Consider the following 6,000-nt stretch of genomic DNA (forward strand, 5'->3'; position numbering starts at 1 on the left):
TTACTCAGTATGTCCACCATCGAAATCTCAGCGCTATTTATGTCGTCCAGAATTTATTTGGGCTCAAGGTAAATCCAGTAGAACCATCAGCCTGAACACCAATTATTTGTTATTATATAACACCAATCAGGTCGCTGTGCTGGGTCGTCAGATGTACCCCGGTAATGCAAAATACTTTATGGAGTGTTATCACGACGCGACCAGCCGACCCTTAGGATATTTATTGATAGACTATAAAGCAAAAACTCCTGAACAATATCGTCTCAGAACCGGGTTGCTTTCCGACAGCCAAGTGGTTTATCTAGGCTACACCTAAACAGAGGTTACTTATTTTACAATCTGCATCCGAAGAGCTCATTTTAACGCTGTGCGAAGTAGCTCTTAACATCTTATACGGCACGATTCCGATCAGACCCAAAGACTATTGCAAACTGGTAGCCGATAAAAAAAATCAGCCTGTCTGCCAAGAAGTGCGTTTTGAACCAGAAGGGCAGATTTCTTTTGCCTCTCCTCAGCGTGGCGGCCCCCTTTATTTCCAGCTTAATAGCTTCTAAAACAGGTTGAATATGGAGTATGCGAAGAAAATGTATTTAGTTCCACGCCACCAACTGGACAAGCTGAAATCTGAAAACGTTCGAGAGAACATTCAGCAAGTCGTCGAAAATGATCTGGACACTTCCATAAGAAACATTTTACTAAGGTCTGATTTGGATCAATATGAGAAGGTCAAACTTTACTCCACAATCCTACCAGGTATTTAGCGGTCGTTAAACAAGGGGATCAAGAGAGTGCCGCTTTAACGCTGTCCTTACCACAAACCACCAGCACCATCGCCGATCGCAAAGCCGACAAAGACGAGGCTGAGATGGACGCTGTTGCTGACGAAGTGATGAAGAATGTGCACTCTAGAAGCGTGAAAAACAGTCGGTACATATTAGAAAAATTTATTAAAGCTAAAGATCTGTCTGCGTGGAACACGTCGGGGGAGTTTGTGTTTAAGGGACGCCCTATTCCGGGGTCGCACATGCTCGATTTGATAAAAAGCATTACTAACCCCCAAAAGGTCAGAGATGAGCGAAGACCGTTGGGGTGGAACGAGTTTCTAAAAGCCTTTGCTGAATTAAACATACCCTTTTCTACAGTTCCGAGTCAACATGTTAGACGAGCGAATTATTCCTTAAAGGGATAGTTCGGCCAAAAATGATATTAAACCCATGATTTACTCACCCCCAAGCTGTCCGAGTTGCATGTCCATCGTTTTTCAGACAAACACATTTTTGGATATTTTATAAAATGTTTTAGATCTTTCAGTTGATTAAATGTAATGTTACGGGGTCCACCCATAGTCCACGACCTTCAAGTCCAAAAAAAGTGCGTCCATCCTTCACAAATTAAATCCAAACGGCTCCAGGATGATAAACAAAGGTCTTCGGCGAGTAATCCGCGCGGTGTTGTTGTAGAAATATCCATATTTAAAACTTTATTAACGAAAATAAATACCTTCCGGTAGCGCCGCCATCTTAGGCGCGTCCGCATTCAGGATGAGAGCTTACGCAGCCTACGGAGGCTACTCTGCTGCTGCTCTGTGCCCACGCCCTCTGAATTTGTCATACGTCACTAAGAAAAGTGTGTACACTACGCTAATAGTCTCTCCTGAATGCGGACTTGACTAAGATGGCGGCGTGAGTGTTAAAGTATTCATTTCGCTCAATAATAATCGACCATGACCTGTCTGCAGTTTGAAATTTGTATGATCGAATCAAACACCGCATAAATAATCATCGTGATGGTGTGGGGTAGTGGATTTTTAAATCTTGCTTCGAGCCTGATGTTCCCGGACTTGACCAGCAATAGATGTTGCCCGCACTCTTCGTCAGGCGTGAGATTAAACGAAAACAGCGAGTATCCGGCCCGAAAATCATCTCTATCGATCGCGAGAGCGTGGTTTTTCAGATGTCTTCCCGTGGACATTACCAGCTGGTAATATTCACGCACAGCGGAACCCGATTCGAAATCCGGCTGCAGCGGTTTTGACAGTATTTGTTTACCGTCGGCATAGATGGCTAGGAACTCCAAGTCGTAATGATTGAAAGTGAATGGGTTTTCATCATAAGATCCGGAAAAAGCGTCGTTATCAACCATCCCCAGGATGATTGATTTTGGCAGCGTTCCTAAAAACAGATTTTCTTAAACGAAACGCGCAATCCTGTAGGTAGAGAGATGGTTTTGAGAACTCTGTCGACAGGGTTCTTGGCGGTCGTGCTGAGCAGCGCCTGGGCGTGACCCAGTCTGACGGATGGCGAAACGCAGACGGCGTTTATCAGAAATTTTCCTGAAAGAAAATGTCGCCGTGAATAGGCACTAGCAGATCTACCGCTTGGCTGCCGTGTGTGAAGGACGATCTCTTCAGCAGGCCCCTGTTTCGTCCTACGGGGTCGCGGACGTCCGTGTGACCCGCAGTGTCCTTGTAAAACAGACCGGGCGTGAAAAGAGATTCCAGAGCATCTTTACTGTAGTTCATGAGACACTCTATGATGGAACCTCTAAATAAGCATTTTTCTCAAGAGACGTCTGCGTCGGCGGAACTGTAAATATATCCAGCTCCGACTTGATACATTCTCCAGACATGTTGTGCAGTAACGCCATGCTAGAATATGGTCTTTAGGGATCTCTTCACCGTTGCGTTTCGTTTAACAGGCTTCTTGCGCTTTCTTTGCGCTGCTGAACGTTTCTTCTGACCGCTATTTGTTTTCTTTATCGAATGACCACGCCTCCTCGCTCCCGGGGGTTTATACAGATGCTTACGTGCCATAACCATCAGGCCCGACCTGTCTTGAGGTTTATCGGTATGAAAGCTCGATAGAGCGTTCGATACGACGTCCGAAACTATGTGTTTAGCAGCCGTTTTTAGATGAGGCTTTGCGATGCTGAATCCTTTTTTTAGTAACGGCACCGCCATTCTGAACAATCCTCTGAAAATACCTCCTAGACCGGCGCCATACATGACGGCTCCTCCCGCGTATCCAGGTAATCCAGACCCGGCCTGGTCCCTGTAATAGGCGACGTAATTGTCCGCATTCATCGCACGATGATTGTAATAGCTCATTTTCAAAGTACAGATTGTTTAGCCGGTTTAAAGTGCAATTTTATGACAACTTTTCCGTGAGAAAATGGTATTTCACGATTTTGGTCGTCCTTTAATTCGACTGTGACATCCGTGATGAGTGACTTGTTGATCGACACGTAGTGAGGTTTGTTGTACCTGACACTGACCGATTCTTTGTCTTTACCCATAATATGTACACATCTCAAAAGGGGGACTTGCGAGTCGCCACGGTCTGGTATTCGATAATGTCGGTGTAAACGTAGATTGTGTAAAAGCCGGCGTGGATATCAGTTTGATGAGGGGCATACGTCACAACATCTCTTTCAAAATCTGCTTTTTCATGGTAGTTTTCTCGTCCTGTAGGAACATTCGGTATCAATCCTAAAATATGGGCTAGCTTTCCGTAGAAGGTCAATGAAACGTTAGGCTTGGCCGTCAGAAAAACTTTGTTTGTTATACGATCGAGAGCCAGGCGCCCTGATGAAATTAACGAGTCGTTGATAGTTTGAATCACCGCCTGAACATCACCATAGTAACCGGGGTTTATATTTAAATCCTTTGAAACAACCCATCTCGATAGTTGGTCAACCTTAGGGCTTCTGTCGGGATTTTGGGTTGCATCTATCTTGCGGCCGGGATACATGTTTAGCAAGAAAGCTGCGTCTTCCTGGTTAAAGTTGTACCAGCTTTTAGGATATTCAATCTCGCACAGTCCAACCATCCATCGTCCTTTCAAGTCGTTAGGCGTCGCTAGTTTTGTTCTGTAACTAGATATTCGATTGTTGGGGTTAACTGACAAAGAAGCGTTGCACGGTAGTGTGACGTAGAAACCGTCGTCGTCCATGGTAGCTTTTGGTTCAAATGACTTTGCGTTTCGTGATCATCGCGATTTTAAGACGGTTGCAAGTCCACCAGGGCTTTTTTGTCTACGTAGCTATTAAATTTATTGGGCCAGCCTAACCATTTAACTAAAACGAGTGTATTTCAGCCTTTTTTTTCTCCCCTAAAATCTTTTCTACCTTAAACGACTTGTCTTTGCTCACAATAATTTTTTGTAGCTCTTCTTCGTAAAAAACACCGTAGATGATTTCTCCATCATAATCGGAAAGTCTGTAGACAGGCGGCTGTCTCGGCACACACGCGGCCACGGTGAAAAATTCTTCTGTGTAGTTCTGCTCGTAACCTTTTGGTGAAAGTGCCTCTGACTTTAGAAATTCTAACAACATAACCTACTTTAAATTTAAACGACCGTTTCTCGCTCTTCATACCGGCGTACAGGTTTTGAAACACCAGGGGTTCGTTCTCCTTATTGACATCGACCGGACGCATTTTAATACTCATGTGATAACCGGTGTTGTATCCTTGCGTAATGTCTTGTAAAACATCTATGTATCGACGCGAATTAGTGGCCCTTAAAAGCCTCCACATCCTGGTTTTCAATGTCCTGTTAAATCTCTCTACGACGCTCGCTTTCAAATCGGTGGCGGTAGCAAAATGGTAAATGTCGTGCTTTTTCATCAAATCTTGAAAATGTTTGTTAAAAAATTCCTTGCCCTGATCCGTCTGCAATTTCTGTGGAACTCTCCCCTCTTTGAGTATAGATTCAAAGGCTTTAGTAACCTCCAGCCTGCTCTTAGACTTCGTTCACACTGCAGGCTGAAACGACCCAATTTCGACTTTTTTGCCCCTATGCGACCTGTATCTGATCTTTTCATGACAGTCTGAACGACACAGATCCGATATTTTCAAATGTGACCCAGGCCACTTGGGTATGTGGTCCTGAATCCGATACGTATCCGATCTTTTGAAATGCGACCTTCGTCTGAACGGCCAGGCCACATGTATCCGACCCGTACGTCATTGATGCGCTACAAACGTCATAATTCTGTGTTGAAGTAGGCGGGAAGGAGAAGAAGAAACAACAACAATGGCGGACGATGTTGCTGAGTCGAGTCAATGGAAGGGAAGCGAGGTCACATATTTGATCAATATTTGGGGTGACAGCTCTATTCAGGCCAAACTCGAGGGCTCTTATCGGAACCGGGCGGTATATGAAAATATTTCCCGCGAAATGGCCGAGCGTGGTTACAGACGATCCTGGCTTCAATGCCAGCGAAAAATTAAAAGCCTCCGAGCCAAATACAAGGAGGTTAAAGACTGGAACAAACGAAGTGGCCATCAACGTATCACCTGTCCATTTTACGAAGAGTTGGACCGCATTTTGGGGGATAAGCCCAGCGTTCAGCCACTAGAACTGTTGGACAGCTGCTTTGTCCAAGAGGAGCCCGAGGAGGAGAGCCCAGGTCCCGCAGCTGTCGCGGCCAGCGTAGCTAGTTGCTCTTTCGGTGATACAGGTGGGTTATTTGCACATGGCTACTGTGACTTAACTTTATAACATACAAATACGATGGGTGACAGTTTGTTAAATGCATACACAGGTGATGGGACCCTTCTAGCTCTTTTGCCTTCTGCCTCTACCTGTGATGAAAGTTCTGCAGCAAGTGAAGATACATCTGTGAACAGCCATGCATCTTCCACATCCACTGCTTGTATGTTTTTGGCTGTATTTTGATCGTTTTCCAACTCAACTAACCTCTTAACCCCCACCTGAACCGAATACATTTTCTGTCATTACCCAAATCTAAAAGCCTCTTGAAAAAAAGCAATGAAAATTTTACGAAAATGCAACTAAAAAGTGACAAAAACATGACAAAAAAGTGATGAAAACGTGACAAAAAGAAATAAAAATATGATGAAAGTGCAACAAAAAATTGACAGATTTGTGATCATAAAAAAGTCAAAAACTGATGGCAACACGACAATGTTAGATCAGTTTTATAGCTTTCAAATGAGGTGTTAGTCTGGTATGTAGGCTGTAAGCTTTTAGATTTGGG

Source organism: Paramisgurnus dabryanus, chromosome 1, assembly GCF_030506205.2.
Source record: "Paramisgurnus dabryanus chromosome 1, PD_genome_1.1, whole genome shotgun sequence".
Classification (NCBI taxonomy): domain Eukaryota; kingdom Metazoa; phylum Chordata; class Actinopteri; order Cypriniformes; family Cobitidae; genus Paramisgurnus; species Paramisgurnus dabryanus.